We start from the raw sequence: 19,934 nt of genomic DNA, 5'->3' as shown, positions 1-19,934 counted from the left end.
TAATATTATTTGGAGATACACTTTGCTGTGGATTAGTGTTGCTTCTTTGATTGGTCTGTAAGCTTAAGGCCCAAACTAGGAGAGACAAGGTGGTTATTGCCCAGGCGCTTGCAGGACTAGAACATGGAGCTCCCCCTGATATATGGTTATCTATGCTTAGGCAATAGGTCGCTGGCCACTCAGCTCTTACATCTCACGAGGCTAGACTCATTGCACGGGATAGAGTGAGTGTGCTTCAGCAGCCCGAGAGAGTTGCACGGCTAAGCACTGCAGTGGAAAGGCTCTGCGGCATATATGAGCCTATTCTAGGGAGACATGTCATCTTTCATGAAGGTTCAGTGTCCTAGTTCCCTTCCCCCAGGCAAAACGACACGGGAGCAGGTCAGGGTTGCTCTGGGTAAAAGCCTGTGAGCCTAAGAGCTAATCCTGTACATGGCTCCTTTACCTACACACTGGGGATTTGACCTCTATCTCCACTCTCATTAATATGGGTGGCCTATTTGCTCTTATTAAAAGGAAAGGGGGAGATGTTGGGAGCCGCGCCCACATTCGCCGTTACAAGATGGCGCTGACAGCTGTGTTCTAAGTGGTACACAAATAATCTGCGCATATGCCGAGGGTGGTTCTCCACTCCATGTGCTCTGCCTTCCCCGTGACGTCAACTCGGCCGATGGGCTGCAGCCAATCAGGGAGTGACACGTCCTAGGCGAAATATAACTCTCCTAAAAAAGGGACGGGGTTTCGTTTTCTCTCTCTCTTGCTTCTTACACTCTTGCTCCTGAAGATGTAAGCAATAAAGTTTTGCCGCAGAAGATTTTGGTTTGCTGTGTTCTTCCTGGCCGGGCGTGAGAACGCGTTTAATAACACATCCTATATTTGAATGACTCATTAGTAGTTTCCAAGTGGCTTCTGGTATATTTTATCTTTGTCTTTGACATGGTGAGGTGTCCTCCTTACAGATGGAGAAGCTGGAGAGAAGAGCTAGGGATTCCAACTTGACAATAGTGGTGTTCATCACATAGATCTACCTTGTCACTGGTTTGATGGTTCTTCCTGGTCTAGATGAGCTGTGCTTGTGGAATTTTTCCACTTACGTTTCTAAGTACCCTTCTTAGAAAAAATAAATAAATGCAAAATCTGTATGCTAACTCTTTGTCTTAGTCAGGGTTTCTATTCCTGCAAAAACATCATGACCAAGAAGCAGGTTTTGGAGGAAAGGATTTATTCGGCTTACACTTCCATACTGCTGTTCATCACCAAGGAAGTCAGGACTGGAACTCACGCAGGTCAGGCGGCAGGAGCTGATGCAGGGGCCATGGAGGATTGTTCCTTACTGGCTTGCTTCCCCTGGCTTGCTCAGCTTGCTCTCTTATAGAACCAAAATTACCAGCCCAGAGATGGTCCCACCCACAAGGGGCCTTTCCCCCTTGATCACTAATTGAGAAAATGCCTTACAGTTGGATCTCATGGAGGCATTTCCTCAACTGAAGCTCCTTTTTCTGTGATAACTCCAGCTTTGTCAAGTTGACACAAAACTAGCCAGTATACTCCTCACAATATAAAATTCTGAATGTATTAACTATTTCTGCCTTTAATGTGAAGAGCAGCCACCCCATCTTGGTGCATTTCACAGACGATCCCAGGACAAGTGTGTCTTGCTGTATTGCTTGAGTGGAACTACTGGAAAATACAAGCACCATCATGGTCACTTAACCGCTTTGTGATTAACCAGATAATAGACCTCAGTGTGTTATTTACCAGTTCTGAGGTCTGCAATGAGTTACTTAACTCTGTATTTTGAAATGTTTTGCTTTAATTTGCAAAATGGAGAGAGTAATAAAACATATTTCATTAGTCTTCTGAGATTGATTAGCATGTACTAAATGTCTTACTCCATTCTGGAGATTGATTGTTTTCTTATTAAATGTGCTTTTATTGTCTAACTTCACTGAGGTCTGGAAACATCAGACCACAAAAGTTTTGCCTTTCCATGGGGACTCTCTCAAAAGTTAGAATGTACACTATTTCTAGGGTAAAGCCTTGCTCCTTCAAAGCAACCATGGGAGCAGAGCAAAGGGACTGACCAGCAGATCGTAGCTTACAAAGAAGAGTAGATCAGAAAGGACATAGCTTACAGTCTGCCATCCTGTATGCGTGGCGCTGTAATGATTGGCCCCTTTGTTAAAGTGGACAGATGGTCCCTGTGGTCTTATCTCCTCTGCTTTTGCTCTGTGCCCAGGGATTGGTAGCCTATGATTGGGTCGATGAGACCGACCTTCCCTCTCCCCATAGCTCTCATGATTTGTTTGTTTCTTGTTCAGATCCCTGGGTAGAAGGCTTCATAGCTCTCCATAATGACATCTACACTGCTGGTAATTACTTTCCTAAAATGGAAAGGGAATTAAAATAAAAGCCTGAACAGAGAAGGAGGGTGGCAGGTTTTTGGAAAAGTGTATTGGCAATTTGAGACATGAATAATTAATTTTGTCTTGAGATTAAGTTCAGCCTGTGTTTATGATCTGTTGGAGAAAAAAACAACTCTCTAATGGGTTCTAAATAAATTCCATATCAATTTAAACTATTAGAGGAAGTTAAATCAAAATAATTAGGATATTAAAATACTTTGTGCATTTCCAATCACTGCCTTCTTGAGGCTCGGGATGTGTTCCAGGGAACAATAATAGCCTGAATATATTAGATGCTCACTTCCTTTAGAACGTGTCTGTTTACTCCTATAAAGATGATTGAGGGCTTGTAAGGAACAGAAAGCCAGGCTGATGTGTTGACATATTCAATGGAGTGGATGCTATATAAATGATGAATTATTTTGTATATACAGATTAGAAGCAATGTAGTGACACTCTACAGCTAACATAGTTATATTTGATTATTCTTTATGTTCAGTAATTGCTGATTCTCACAAATGTAAAGGAGGCGTGATTTCTGTGAAGGTTTCTATTACTCTGGCAGAAGCCTTCCTATGAGTAAGGTGAATTTTAAAAGAGCTGAAACCTTCATTATTTGTGCATTTTGCTTGTGGATTTGAAAACCACATACCCCCTCCCCCCTTTTTTGTTTCAGCAGCAATCAAGAAACTCTTTCACTGTATGTGATTTCTAATACAACATTTCCATACCCCACGAACTCTTAGAGCTTACCAATGGTAGAAAATGGCAACAACAAATAAAAAGACTGGTGAGCTACTTCTTGCCCCTTTTATGAGGTAACATCACATATCCTTGTAAATGATTTTTGATAAAAGGATAGAGTGACTTCCCTGGTAGGCTCCCCATGAATGTTAAAAAGCCCATGAACACTTGGTGCTGTGTAACTCATTTACAGAGTTTGTGATCTTGATCTCCAAATGATCTCTTTGAAGTAAGTTAATGTTTGATTTTTTTTCACTCAAGCATTATTTCTTGTGTGTGTGTCTAAGTATCTATATCAATATCTATAGCTAGACCTATATATGCAATATTCACTGAAAACATTTTAATTAGTAACACATAAATATAATCTGATAAATGATTATCAAACTTGCCCAAAAATTATGGTAATGTATGACATGTATTCTTCTTGTTTCCAAGAGAAAGACAAAAGACAAGCTTTGGAAGAATTCAAAGGTAATTTATACTGAAACTGAAATATTGGATTGAATGTTCCTGAGAAAGTCAGAAAACGTAAGAAAAAAAAAACTGCATAAACAGAATCTCCCTACCCTGAGAGATATCATAAAATGTAATTAGCAAGAATATGATAAATGATTCAGCAAAAAATGGCTTGGTTACCAAGAAGCTGAATGAAATGGTAAAATTAATAAGCAACTACAAAATCTGTTTGAGTAAAATTATGAAAATGTTTGTTATGCATACTTATAAAAATGAGTGAAATACACCTGACTACACACTATTGAATTTTCCCTTGTTTGAGGTACGTGTTTCAGTTTATTATGATCCTGGAAATGCTCTGATTCTCTGCTTCATTAAAAAGTGGTTGTCATGGCTTCAAATCATACAAAATCATACACATTTGCATTTTCTGAGACAGAGCTCCACACCAGCATTGGGAAATTACATTTGTTAATGGCTTTTATCTCACGTCAGAGGATTAGACAGAGTGGCTCTACCATTGATACTGACAAGCTTTTTAATGAGTGACTTTTTCATAGTTTATCTAATATTAAAATCATCTCTGCCTTTTGTCCCAGCCCTTTGATTACACCCTAGTGACATTTTCTTCATTGGGAACCTCCTATGTTTTAACTATTCATACAATAAAGATAGGACCATTTTCCAGCCTCATTTAGTCATGACCCCATACAGCATAAAAAACTAAAAAACAAACAAACAAACAAACAAAACACACTTCGACTAGCTAAATGCCATCCAATGTGTTGGAAATAATTGGATCTGGAATCAACAGAACTTGGGCTTGTGGAGGAAGCTGTCACTGATCTTGAACAAGTAACCCTTGTTTGCAATATAGGTAAATCAATAATATTTCTCTTGTAATTTCTCATTAGAATTAGAGATAGTGCGAATGTTTCTATTATAATGCCTGGTGAATAATGTGCACTTGATAAAACGCCCCTGCTTTGCTGCTGCAAATATACTTGTGGTAACATTCTCCGTGGGTCAGCTTCAGTCATTATTCATGGATTACTTTTGTAATTTCCCAGTCTTCTGATTTCAGGGCCTATGTGTGCTGGGTAGACAGCTTGAAGATAGTCTTAGCTAAGGTCAGATGTGAAGAGTTGCCAACAACATTTAGAGTTTCTGTCTGGGAGGAGGCCAGCACATTCTACTGAACACCTGCCATGTCCAAGAGTGGCAAGGTTAGTAGCTTCCAGCTGAGGAAGGCATTCTATCATGCTTCTCCCACAGTTCCTTCTCCTACAAAGAAGACCTAGAAATCTAGATTCATGCAAGGTGTTTGTCTTTGAACTCTCACAACATACCTAAAAGCATTGCACAAATCAATCGTTGTAAACAGAGAGCCAGCATGATTGCAGGCATACCTCAGCCTGTGGATGCCAGCCTGACATCTCTCACCTGTCTAGTAAATAACAGTTCTGTAGTTATTGACCAGTCACACAGCATTTGCTGATTTTTCATAAAAGTGTATGTAAGCTTCCCAATGGCCCTTGCTTATAGAAATCGATGGTAAGAGTAAAGATGATTACTGTCAAGTCTCAGGGAGTCCAACAGGGAGGCCGTCTCTCAAGAAATGATCTCAAGAGGGACTAGATGAGGATTTCTTGTGATTAGATAAAAGCCAGAATTCCCCAGGAATTTGTGAAACTGGTTCCGATCTTCCAAAAAGACTCAAGTCATTTTTTTTTTTAATCTCTGGCAGAAGGCACATATTAACTAACCATAGTACTGATCAGCATAGCAAAGCCCATGATGGCCTCCAGGCTCCCTCAGTATCACAAGTACTTGCTATACATTTCAAAGTTCATAGCAGTTTCTTGCCCTTTCCTCTCCCCAGCTACTCATAATCCACATGATTTTTCTACCCTGTTTTCTCTATCTTTTGCTAATCCTACTCTCTTACTCTCTGTGTATCCTATTTCTGTCTTACTATTAGCTCTGTCTTACTATCTTCCCTATACCTTTCACCTCTCTTTTGCTATGCATTCTATCTCCTGTTATTTTCCATGTATTTGTACACATCTGGCTATCCTCCTGCTTTCTTGAATATTCTTCCTATTCTCCTCTCTCTTGCTATATACTCTTTCTATCTCTCTCTTTAATTTCTATATTGATCTCTCATTTCCATCTCTGTTTATCCTCTTGCTTTGTTTTTATTCTCCCCTCTCTCACAGATATCCCTGGCATTCTTGACCAGATCCAATTTGCTTCTCTTTCTTTCTGTTCTGGACTCTTACAGATGCATCTGGATATTTTCTGTCTTTTCACAATAAACCCTCCTTCTTTTCCATACCATGGACTGGTAATTACAGTGGTTTCTTTACTGCATCCTGCTTTCATATCATTATTGAGTCCATCTCATTGCTGAGGAAGCTAAGGAAAAGAGAAGTGAAATAACTTGCCACAGAAGTTGAACTTAGATTACCTCATTTTAAAATGTTTTTATTTAATGCAAGGGTTTATAGACCCAAGTAATGACTGATGTTTAGGTCTAAGTTTTTCAACATAGAACCATAGAAAAGAAAATACTATATTGGCCTCAAATTTTATTTCAAGCATAAATCACTCAATAATCTTTAGTGAATATCTTTAGAATAAGCAATGGTATGAATAAAGATGATCGGGTTGTGGGCTTTTCCCAGAATAAATGTGTAAGAACTGAAGTGTCACAGTAGGTGAGGGAGCTTGACGGATGCTTCTGAGAATTGTGGTACTTTACTGGAGCTTTAAGTTGGTATGTTAAGGAGTGACATTACACTTGTGGTGGTTTTACATGAATCCAAATAAATAGCTTAAGTTTCAATAGACAGAGATGAAGCCACTACAGGTCCTTAGTAGACAAACGTGCTATCTGACAGAGTCAATACTTTAGCAAATATAAAAGAATAGATGAAAAACCTAGTCTTTATATAATTAGGATTATTAGAAGATGGGAAAAGAAAAGCATAAAAATATATCCGTGTGCACTATATCTGCTAACGTGCCTACTTTTCTCTGTTGAAGTTATACGAGCTCATTTCCTAATTGCTGTACATGGGTACATGAATTTACGTGCATACAGATCCACTCACTACATAAAAGCAATAATACCACATATAGATCAACATTTTGGAAGGGCTAAAGTATCACAAACTGTTCTGGAGGATCAGATTTGGAAATGATTTATTGTTGGTGGCCCCATAACAAAATTGTACAATCAAAGAAGAATCTATAAAAATGTTGTTCCTTGTTTCATTTTTAAAATAAAAAGTCATAGGAAATAGAGTGATATTTCAAAATGTGATTGTAGAAGGTAAGGTATACTTTAGAAAAGGAAAGGGGATTATGGGTGACCATGAATGGATGACCTATGGGAGCTGAGGATTATGCCACCATTAACTCAAAAGAACTGCCATTCTCGCTACAGTGCAACATAAGACCGTTGCAATCCATTGCATGCACTAATGGTTTCTGTAGTCAGAGTGACTTCAAACTTAAACTAGCTTTTGAAATCAAAGGCTGATGCTCTATCATTGTCAGTAAGCAGAGAAGTTGGTCATGTTGTCCTTTTCTTCATTCTAAAAATATAAGCTCTTACTTAAAAAACCTAAATGTAACTTGAAGATGAGTTGTTATTATAACACAATGCACAATATTTTTCAGTAGAAGAAATTCAGCCAAAATCGTCCTAGCTTCATATTTTTAAGGTTTCTTGTTCCTAAGACTCCTCTGGCTTGTTTGTTTTACGTATTTGGAGTGTTTAGCAGAGTGCACAGCTGGATTTTCAGTTTTACTCTTTGTTACTATTTTTTATCAACATCTGCTGCAGATCTCCTCCCAGGATGCATTGAAAAGCCTGTACCTCCAATTTACCTTGGTCATCAATTTCTCCTGACATGGTACTGGACTGATGCAGTATGACAAACCAGAGTTTGGACCATAATCTGTGAAAGGCCATTTCCCTACCAATCACCCAGTGTCTATTTATTTGATGCCAAAGGTTTAATTTGCTGTGCTAAATCACAACTATAAAATTGTCAAAACAAATTTTCCCTATCAACTATAAAGCATTAAAATACAGATTACATTTTAAAGCACACATTTATTATTCTTTCTTATTTCTTTTTTTTTTTCTGTTTCATTTTCCCCCAGGGGGTTGGAAAAGTGGTTGAAGAAAGCCTGTCTTTGAAGTTATTTTAATCTTCATCTAGTCTTTCCTTGACTCGTTTAATCTACTTGATTTTTAAGTCATGATTATGTCCTCTAGATACCAATTTGTGACATCCTTCCAAAGAATTGTTCATTAAAATCTAATTTTTACCTTCTAATGCTGATTTTTTTAAGCAAATGAAATAAGTAGTAATTATAAATATCTATCTTGTGAAACCTCAGAGTTATTGGCATGCATATATAAAGGAGAGCAGAGAGAGAGAAGAATATTAACTTTGAAACTAGCTTTTTCTTCTCATTTCATTGAAGTTAGTACACATATCGCTATGTATATTTAAGTAAAAGAATCTCATTTAGCCTCTCTCAATATTTTTACGCTGTCATTAGAGCTCCTTTGAATGGTACCCAAGGGATACCACATCTAATTTAAACTCCATGGCAGGAGAGACACCAGCAAACTTCAGATTCATTATTTAGTTTGATGATCTGAAAAGATGGAAGATAAGTTTCTATGATATTCTGCTCTGATCTACCCAAGGTGCCCTGTAGGGATAGCTTCTGTTCAATTTTACTAAAGTTTTAGATGGAATTTTATCGAGGACACATTATTTATGAGAAGTTGGAACAGTTCCCCGTCTCCTGAGCACAACCAAACCCAAGCAAAGCAATAAGCTCTAAATTCCCTTGACACTCAGTGCAATAGGCTAAACATGCATCATGCTTAGCAGGAGTAAACCTGCAGAGGCCTAGGTGCAGATCCATCTCCTGCTTCCATAGTTACAGAGGAAAGATCCAGTCATCGATGAAGAAGACCAGCAAGAGATGAAGCTTATCCTCTGTGAAAAGAGAAAATTATCCAAGGATATAGCGTTGAAATATAACAAGCCGATGTTCAAATCCAGCTCTGATTAATGCCAAACATATTAAATTAGCACAACCCAGATTTTTTTTTACCAGCAAAAGAAGCATTGTTTCTATACTCATAGAACTAAAGGTTGCATAAGTTACTCGCCACCATTTATTGAATATTTTATGAATCGCTTTGTTATTTTCATTTCGAAGTATGCCGATTTGAAGACTAGATACTACTCAGTCACTCTTGTAACAGGACCCAGAGTTATGTGAAGTCTGTTGTTACAAACTCATAGTCACAGTAGCCTTATTAATCTGGTGTAATAATACTTATGTAAATGTATGATTTATGTGTCTTCTGTATAGAAAATTTCATGGCAAATACAAGGTTCTTGATTAGGCTAATTGAGGTGGGACGACTTACCCACTAGAGATGTCACCATCCCCTCGATTGTGGTCCTCTATTGTCTCAAAATGAGCAATTGACCTGACTGTAAGCACCCATTTCCTCTGTCTTCTGACCTTAGATCCTATATGACCAAGTTCCTCTTAATTTTGATGTGGTATCCAATGAATCCTATGTGTGGCTTACCAATTTGTTATAGCCTATCCGTGCACTCCTTACAATATCAGATAAAAATGTCACAAGAACATAGGCCAATCAAAACAGGTCTTGAGATCTGCAGAGCACATCATGTCTGCTCTCATGGACCTATTCTGTTTTCTCTTCATTTTTCTTCAATTTATTTTCTCCAGAGTCCATTAAAAACTCAATCTGCTTCATTTTCTCTCCGGCCCATATATTTTTTATACTAACCTCCGCATTTCAGTTTCCAATACACGATGAGAAAAGATATTTCACTCTTCCACAGATGAGTGAATCTGCTGGAGAGAATTTTTTAAGTTCTTTTGTATTTTTACTGATTATTGTGGAATTCTAACAAATTCACTCAACTACTCATGGCAGTTGGATAATACAATTGTTAATCATCAGTACTATTCTCTACATAAAAATGTTCCTTTTCTTCAGTACTATTCAAATTCCTTTGAGCCAATTAATTGTTTTTCCACTCTCTTTCTCCTGTGATGGATTATTGTCAGAAATCTGTCGAATTTACTTTACAAAGATGCTTCTGGAGTAGGCGACTCTCTCATCTTCAGTCCTGATAAATTTGATATCTTTGCGAAACACATGAAACCCAAGAATAATGAAGACCAAAGGTGGACACTTTGCCCCTTCTTAGAATTGGGAACAAAACACCCATGGAAGGAGTTACAGAGACAAATGTTGGAGCTGAGACAAAAGGATGGACCATCTAGAGACTGCCATACCTGGGGATCCATCCCATAATCAGCTTCCAAACGCTGACACCATTGCATAAACTAGCAAGATTTTGCTGAAAGGACCCAGATATAGCTGTCCCTTGTGAGACTATGCCGGGATCCTAGCAAACACAGAAGTGGATGCTCGCAGTCAGATATTGAATGGATCACAGGGCCCCCAATGGAGGAGCTAGAGAAAGTATCCAAGGAGCTAAAGGGATCTGCAACCCTATAGGTGGAACAACATGAACTAACCAGTACCCCGGTGCTCTTGACTCTAGCTGCATATGTAGCAGACGATGGCCTAGTCGGCCATCACTGGAAAGAGAGGCCCATTGGATTTGCAAACTTTATATGCCCCAGTACAGGGGAACACCAGGGCCAAAAAGTGGGAGTGGGTGGGTAGGGGATTGGGGGCGAGGGTATGGGGGACTTTTAGGATAACATTGGAAATGTAAATGAGGAAAATACCTAATAAAAATATTAAAAAAGAAAAAAGGATATATTAATCATCATTTTGATATCATATGCTTTAATATACATTAATGCATATATGCACTATTATTAACATATTTTACATTCAGTATATTGTTCATTATATTCAAAAAGCCACATGTAAATTGCAATGTTGTTATGGAAGTTCTCAATGTAGTCTTTGTCACATGTAATTGGTGTAGTCTTTGTCACATGTAATTTGTATAATTATTATAAAAAGACCAGAGATATAATTTTTGTTATTACCTACAATTTTATTATTTCAGTAATTTCAGTATTGTGGACAATCATTTACTGATTTGAGTCTGGTTATCTTGGTTCATACCTCTAGTGGGGATCACATGATTGATGGCAAAATTAGCAGGCATAAGAGATACAAGTCTAGGCGTAGCATTGTTTTACTTTATCTCAAACTGTAAAAAAAGAGTTTGGATTTATAATACATAAATACATTATTCACTCTCATAAGTAATCATATTAGCCATTATGTAGTGGGTCAGCCTCCAAACTGCATAAATGATAGAACCATTTCCTCTAACTCTGCTGAGATAGAAGGTTCATACTAAAATAGGCGACATGTTCTTGAAGATCCATTTGCAATTTCACAATGTGGAAACCTTCTATCCCCTTAAAATTATTGTAATTTGGAAATTGAGATCAAGGTTGAAGGCACAACTTGTTAGAAACTATAACTGGTATGCATTGACCCACAGTAAAGGTCTATGATTTATTATGTAAATATGGAGGCAGGATTATACATTCTGTTTAATTGTGTGGAAGTTCTTTCTTTGGTGGAGTGTCCAAGCATATGAATGAATAAACTGTAAGTCCCAAATCTGCATCACAAAGAAATGTATTCGTATTGGGTTAAAATAGCAAGGTTTCAGAACTGGTTTATACATTTGCTTACTCAATTTTATGAAACAGTCTATCTTTAAACAACTGAATATTATAATAATGACAAAATTACCCAAAGCTTTTATCTACTTAGGTTAAGGAAAGATGGTTTAATCTATTATGGACTATAAACCCTATTGATTACTTGAGTTGACTAATGTAGTTGTACAGCATGAGAATCGTTTTGACTGCTATAACCCTTCAACAACCACACTGTATTTTTTCATAAATACACCCTAAAGTATGCCTTCACAGTACTGTAGCATCAAGCACTGTTCTATCAAGAAACACAAAGAGATAATTCACACAGTCAAATGTCCTACAGCCAGGTCAGAGCCACAAATATCTGGTAGCTCTTTCCCAGATCACACAGCAATATGACTTATATCTCACATCCAACAATCTGACTTGAGTGGGAGAATTGTCTATAAATAATTTTGTTTCTGACTTTTCTCTTTTCACACTCCAAATACTGCCTTTTAGCAAAATGATCTCTATTTAAGGTTAGGAAAATGACCTTTCTTTCTGTCAGGACCAATATACATGCCTGAAAATCATCATTGGAAAAATAATAAACATTGTAGCCACAACTAACACTGGGTTGCTTTGAGCTCTGTGAAGAATTATAAGTGAATTCATATTCCTTCACACAACTTTTAGATTGGGGGAATCACATTTATTTTCTGGACAGGAAATCTACAGAGAATTTTGGTTAGTTTTCCCAAGTTGTACAGCTAAGAAATTGCAGGGCTATGATCTCAAAGCTGATTTTGTTTTTCATTTATTTGTTTTGCATTCTACAAGAGATAGAGCATCACTGATTTCAGTGATGAAAACATAGTAAAGACTTCATTGCACTTATCTGCTATCGAAACTCAGCCAACTTCCTCCAGATTTCCTTGTTTCCCTATACAATGATAATTTAAAACATTATTTCAGGAAGGAAATTTTGAAACTCATTTTTTGGGGGGTGCAGGGGGTGAAGATGCACCATAAAAAGGCACAGTTTGTACTCAGAGTGGCAGTTTTTAAGAACATGAGAATTTTTTTAGGTACTTTCTTCATTCACATCTCCAGTGCTATCCCCAAAAGTCCCCCCACCCCCACCCCCCACTCCCCCACCCACCCAACCCACTTCCTGGCCCTGGCATTCCCCTCCACTGAAGCATATAAATTCTGCACGACCAATGGGCCTCTCTTTCCACTGATGGCTGACCAGGCCATCCTCTGATACATATGCAGCTAGAGACAAGAGCTCTGGGGTACTGGTTAGTTCATATTGTTGTTCCACCTATAGGGTTGCAGACCCCTTCAGCTCCTTGGGTACTTTCTCTAGCTCCTCCATTGGGGGCTCTGTGATCCATCCAATAGCTGACTGTGAGCATCCACTTCTGTGTTTGCTAGGCCCCAGCATAGTCTCACAGAGACAGCTATATCAGGGTCCTTTCAGCAAAATCCCACTAGTGTATGCAATGGTGTTAGCGTTTGGAGGCTGATTATGGGATGGATCCCCAGATATGGCAGTCTGTAGACGGTCCACCCCTTCGTCTCAATGCAGTACATTTACACGATAGAGTACTACTCAGCTATTAAAAAGAATGGATTTATGAAATTCCTAGGCAAATGGATGGACCTGGAGGGCATCATCCTGAGTGAGGTAACCTAATCACTAAAGAACTCACATGATATGTACTCGCTGATAAGTGGATATTAGCCCAGAAACATAGAACACCCAAGATATAGGATACAATTTGCGAAGCACATGAGACTCAGGAGGAATGAAGACCAGGGTGTGGACGCTTTGCCCCTTCTTAGAATTGGGAGCGGAAAGCCCATGGAGGGAGTTGCAGAGACGAAGTTTGGAGAACATGAGATTTGTAAGGAGTGAAGCAATCCAACACTAAGATTAACTCAGGATCTCAAATTAATGATGACCATCTGCCTTCTAGAATGTTAGTACTGCCCTAGTCTTTTAAACCCTTCATTACTGAAACAATAATGCAGAGTGTTTAGCAAATTTTGTTTATTTGATTGTTGAATCTTAAATAGCTTTCAGTGCTTCAGGGCCTTTTCTTAAATAAAATCCCCAATGTTTTGAAAGAATACTGGCTAATTTCTTTATGTAGGTTTTGTCACGTATTATTATTTTTTAATTCTTCAAGGCAGTTGAATAGAAAAATATGCTTTTAAAAGTTCATCTTTTGCTCTTATTTTTGTTTCACCTGAAGTTATAAATGCTGTTTTTATCATGAGTTGTCATGGAAATGAATTAGTTACTTTGCAATGTATGGTAGTTACTGTTTGGTTCTGTAACTTAGGCTAGAAGATGATTAGACTTCACAAATGTTCTTCATGGAGACAAAGGAAACAGAGGGTAGAGAAGGGGAACAACCAAAGCTAAGGATGAAAGAAGAAGTCCTACACAACCACACTCTTTTTAACTGAATTAAAGTAACAATGAAAAGCAACCTCCTTAGAGTTGGCCAGACAGCTTCTAGAGGTCCTCAAACCCAAAGATTGCTATTGTCATTGTTCCTGAAAGTCCATGAGAACTGAATTTTACGACTCAATTCCTAAAGGTACTACATGTTTGGGTTGCATACTCTAGTGAAAAAAAAAAAACTAAGCTGAAACTTCCCTAGAATTTCTTTTCTGGATAACTCCCAATGTAACAGAAAGAGCATTGAAGGATGATCAGCGAGAAAAGTCATCATTTTTCCTAATCTTCTTTGAAGTTCACAAGCTATAGTAGTGATTCACCCCCAAGGTAGTCTAACTGACTAAAATAGTGGTATGATTATTATAGGGATAACCAACCACCATCTTCAGGAGAGAAGCCATTTCTAGTATGAGAAACCTGGTCATGAGCCCATGTTCCTTAGGAGGTCATAAGTTGTAGAGGGAACTTGCTACTTTTGTTTTGTTAAAAGAATGAATTCAGGACCTGGCTTTTAAGTATTTATGTTTATACCTATAGATTATTGCTACATTTGGCCTTTGTTGTTAAAATTACATTTTTGAGGTGGGTTGAGTTACAAGTTGTCAAAGAGCTTAGAGTAAGTGACTATGAAGCACTGTACAGTAGAGAAATTTTAATCCAGCAACATGGCTGCTCTGTCAAGGGATCCCATCCAAATAACTTCTAGGTCTTTGTGATCCGACTGGAATGGTCCACCTTTAATCCCTCTGGCTGAAATACAGACACACCCTGCCCTTAGTACACTGCTTTGATCCCAGGCAATGAAGGTAAATTTAGCTTGTAGAAGGAAGCAGCCATGTTTGAAAGTGACTTTTAATTGAGGGAAAAGTGAGGGCTCAGAGAATGAGTCAGAGATACACTCAACTCTCATAGGAACAGACAGAAAGGAAAGGCTACTTAAGACGAGCATGCATGAGTCAGGGTCAGAGGTCAGTTCAGTGAGTGCAATTTATTTCATTTCTGGGCTGTTCCACTTGGTTCAGTCAGCTTGGGGGGAAGTTTTGAGTTAGAACAGCCGAGTTGAACTAGTACCCACCCACACCACCCCGAAGTTCAGCCAGAACTAAACAGGTTGAGCTTTTTCAGCAGAAAGTCTCAGAGGCTGAAACATTCTAGACCTATGTTAGCAGGTGGAGGCTGGAAGCTGAAGCAGTCAAGATTTGGGTTAGCAGAAGATTAGACTTCACCGGGCTCAAGAAACTCTTCTCTACCACGACAGTTTAAACTGCAGGGTTTGATCATAAGTGAGAGCATGAAGATATAGGACAGAGTAGACGAAAAGGCTGACTACTGGGAAAGTTATTATTAGATTTAGTGGTGCAGCCATTGATTAGTAACCCATGTAGCAATAAATTATTTTCTCGCTTATGTTCAGGCAAGCTACTAGAATTAAACTCAGAAGTCCCCAAAAAAAAAAAAAAAAAAAAAAAAAAAAAAAACTTGAAATCAGAAGGGAGCCTTCTTGGGGAGAGTAAGGCTGTCAATGGAAAAGAAAAGAAACTGAGAGAGGCAATTAATGAAAATGTATTTGATATCACACACACACACACACACACACACACACACACACACACACTTCTCAAAGAAAAAATTACCCCTTTTTCTCTAAATATTAAGCTCTCTTTTTCTCATAAGCACATACACACAGGATGAATGATAAAACCTGGTTGATTTATTTGTAATGTTTCCTCTATCAGTGTAGGAGACCATGATATATATGTGCTCCCCACATACACAAGGGAGAGAAAAAGGGAGAGGGCTTGTTGCAAGATCCCCCTGTATCATGGGAGAGGAATGGCAAGGGTGGGTACAATCATAAGATGATTAGGTAGATAGCTGGCAAAAAAATGGTGCAGCATGCCCCTGTCCCACGTGCTTCAACTGTGTTTAATGTAAGTGACATTCTGTATTTTTCAGCAAGTGAGGTTTTTAATCAAGGCCCAGATAATCTCCTAATTAACAACTTGTGCCTGATCCCTTGGGGTAAGCCATGCTTTTGTCTTAGGGAAATGAAGTAGAGATGAGAGTTAGCCTAGAAGAGGGACAAGAGTTGGAAAGTTGGTGCTCCTACCTTACAAGCCTCACAAGTCACCAAATAAATTATGCTATATGGATACCAGAGAGGCATATCCAAAACTTGTGAAGCATGGTGTGGCCATATTTTCTAATTTGGCCTCATCAAAACTAGTTTTCAAAGTATTTTTGTAGCCTGAGAGTCACATTTGGGTGCTTCCATATTTCTATGACCACATTAGTGACTGACATCAGGTATCTCCCTCAATCATTCCCCATCTGAATTTTGAGACAAGGTGGATTGCAGTTTCTAGACTACCTGGCCAGCAAGATCCAGGGTTTCACCACCTACAACCCCATAGCACTAGGGTTAGAGATGCTGGAAGCCTGGCTTTCTATGTGAGCGAAAGTTATCCAAACTCAGGTTTTCATGCAAACACTTTTACCAACTGAGCTGCATCCCCAGGCCCCTTTGTGAGTATTTCTTAATCTGAGGCCATATTCCTGAAGGTCTTTAAGAGGGAAAACACTCTTTTTTTTCTTTTGTCATCTATTTGATAATATCTAAAGCCCAAATTCTCTTGGCAGTAATTCTATTAGTCATGAAAGTTGAGACTTACTGGAATAAACCAAAGCCAGGTACTTTTGTCTATAAAGGGTCAAATGGCAAATATTCCAGAATCCATGGGTCTCTGACACAGCTATTCAAGGATGGCAAAGAGACAACAATTGCCACTATGTAAACAAATAGATAAGACTCTAATTAATAAAGCTTATATATTTATAACCAGTGGCTCTAGAACACTCTTGGTGTTATATTAAGACATTGTCAACCCACTCATCCTGGTTTTAAGTTCAGAATCCAATGATTTATTTACAGAATGATTTCCAACGACAGAAAAATTGCACTAAAGGCTATGGCTTGCTGTGTAATAATACAAAGATGTCTTGATGCAACATCATCACTGTAAAATAAGAGTAGTGTTACTTAAGTCAAAGGGTTATGGAGGTGGTGAGTTAGTCCTGACAATGCAATAGTTTCTCTGGCTTGTCACGCCTCTCATTTACTGATCATCTATCGCATGTCAGGCACTGTTCTAAATCCTACAGTCATGTTATATTCATCATTGCTTTTCCCTCTGACATGACCAAGAAAAATAAAAGTAGGATAAATTTTTCATCAATAAATTACTACCATAAATGATAAGAGTACATTCATAAATTGGTATATTTCAAGAGGTGATGTTGTAAATACTAGGCCTATATTAGGTATTAAAAATAGGCACATCATGATAAGTATGCTAATTAAAACCCTCAAGGATAGAGATGTTAGCAAAACTGATAAGAGAAGATATACAAAGATACCACTGTGTATATCTAAGGGAGATTGGAGTAAGAATAGAGAGAAAATATTTTTCGAGGATAAGCATAGGATGTGTGGAGTGAACAGAACCCATGATGTAGAGTTAGAATACAAAAATGGAAGATGATGAAGAAAGATGAGGGTCAGAAAGTAAGTGCCCTGCTTTTCAGGAAAGGAACTCACACTTATTTGTGGATCAAGAAAGCATGTTAAAAGTTATTAGAAATAGGAGTTATGTCAGAGATTCAACTGAAAATGGTGAATTGTTGAAGTTGAAGAGAATTGTGAAACACATACAAATGCACATGCATTCACACACATGAACACACACATGCATATACACACTCACGTGGACATGTGCACACACATAGCTTTTCCTTATGTATTACATCAAACTGTTAATAGGATTAGAGCCAATAAAAATAAAGTTTTTAAAGTCATGTATGATATGAGGTAAGGACTATGCAATTTCTAGTGACTACAAAGTTCCAAAAACTGCCCATCATATAGGATATACTCTTTGAAGAGGAATATTGTAGACAGTAGAATGATCCAAATGCCAATTTATGTTTAGACTACATGGCACTGATATCTAGTATGAGTCAGCTAGTGATGGCTGACATGGCCTGCTCAGGGAAGATGTGTGTGTGTGTATGTGTGTGTGTGTGTGTGTGTGTGTGTGTGTGTGTGTGTGAGAGAGAGAGAGAGAGAGAGAGAGAGAGAGAGAGAGAGAGAGAGAGAGAGAAAATGTGTATATATACATGTACATGTATATGCTTATATGCATATGGTATATATATATATATATATATATATATATATATATATATATATACACACACACACACACACATTCCTAATCCTGGCAAAATCAAAATGTTACTCTCGTGTGAGTGTAGCCTGGTGAACAGAGGTGCGTGCTTTTGGCATTGCCTTTGCTGTTGCTAGCCATTCTATGCCGGGCTGTATGAGTATCCAGAGCCTGCATGCTTGTCCATGTCTGTTCCGTGCTTGCTTTCAAACAGCCTGTGTGTGCTAGCATGTGCCTTGATGCCTGACACTGTCTGACTGCCTAGAAGTTTGTGTGCTGATTAATGCTATCAGCCTTATACGCCTATAGCTTTCTTCGCTTTTGCTCGCACCTCCCTGCCTCCTGTGACCTTCCTCTGTGCTGGCCTTAGCTCTTGGAGATCAGAGTTATTGCTGTGCATGTATCATTTTTACACTGATCTGAAAAACATCCAAACTTGAGAAGTCAAAGGATAGTAATGGGCTTGCTAGTCTCATATTAACATTGTTTAACAGACTTATTCACAGATGGTTTAATTTAGACTTAAGACCTTTGTAAATAAAACTTTGTGCACAAGGAGGATTGAAAAATGTGGAAATATGGCAGTAGAAAAGAACATTCAATGAAAGAGAGAGATAGAATCTCAAATTTAGAATTCTTAGTGAAAGGTTTACCATGACCTTAGTTACATGGTCATAACATAAGTGTGAAGCAGGGAATACATTTTAGATCCCTTGCTAAGTTTGAAGCTAAAATGAGGTTGAACACATGGCAATTGGTAAATATTAAGTGACAGGTTTGGATCCCATATTGGTTAACAGTGCTATTTGTATCAAAGGAAAGGAAGTGTCAAGGCAGAAATGATTTGTGTTTGAAATGTGCTAGATCTATGGTAAATTTAGTAGGAACAGATTAGTCAGAGAGATTTAGAACAAACCCATTTTGCAGGCATAGGACAATGGGAACCTGGACAAAAAACTTGATAGGAAATGCTTTTTCAGAATCTAGGTTACCATGGAAATCATGGAATACCATGATCCAAACTCTAAACTATTGCTTTTTTCTTGTTGACCCACGCCTTGGTCTCAGCAAGGCAAATGACAAGGGATGTACTGGATTACACACAAAGTCATTTCCTCTGCAAGTCACTAATTATTTTAGGTGTGTATATAGAATAAAATATTTTTTCACATTTGTCCAAGTGACATGGAACATATTTCATGTTTTCTCATTTCATCATTGATAGACTTAATACGCTTCTTTTATATTTAGTCAAGGAGAATGGATATCAAACATTAGTTATCAAAGTAATTTACTCTGCAATATCATGATTAGAATGTATTAAAATAAAAGCCTACTGGGCTCTCTGGCCTTTGTTCAAAGGAATAAAAGACATTATTATATGCTCTAAACATTTTTTTTAACCTGGGTTCCACATAAAACACTGTGGACATAAGGGGAGGTTGAAGAGGCTAGTAGACATCTTAGCAGGTTATTGAGAAACAAGAAAGCTTTCTGAAAGAAATATTCGCATAGTCATGCTTGTAAAAAATACATGATATGTTGCAAAGTACAGTTAAGACCCTGAATAAGCGATGCGAGCAAGGCAACCCTTGAGTGTGAAGTGAGATTATGAATGACGGGAAAAATTCATCACCATCTTAGAGGTGGCAATTCTTATCTGGTGACTACATGAGGTCACAGTGAGAAAAACGAAATCACCGTCAGAACAGGTTTTAAAGTCCTAGTGGCCTAAGAAATGATAGCACCATTAAATGTGTTAGGGAAACTAGCAAGGATGTAACTGTTCTTTGTTCTAGACTAAGAGAAGCTAGATTCTAAGAAAAGCGTTAGGTTATGCTTTATGGGCCTTTAGAGAAAAAAATAAAAAATAAAAACAGTCATGAAGTGATAGGGTAA

Source organism: Mus musculus, chromosome 19 (genome assembly GCF_000001635.26).
Source record: "Mus musculus strain C57BL/6J chromosome 19, GRCm38.p6 C57BL/6J".
Classification (NCBI taxonomy): domain Eukaryota; kingdom Metazoa; phylum Chordata; class Mammalia; order Rodentia; family Muridae; genus Mus; species Mus musculus.
This window is presented reverse-complemented; position numbering follows the sequence as displayed.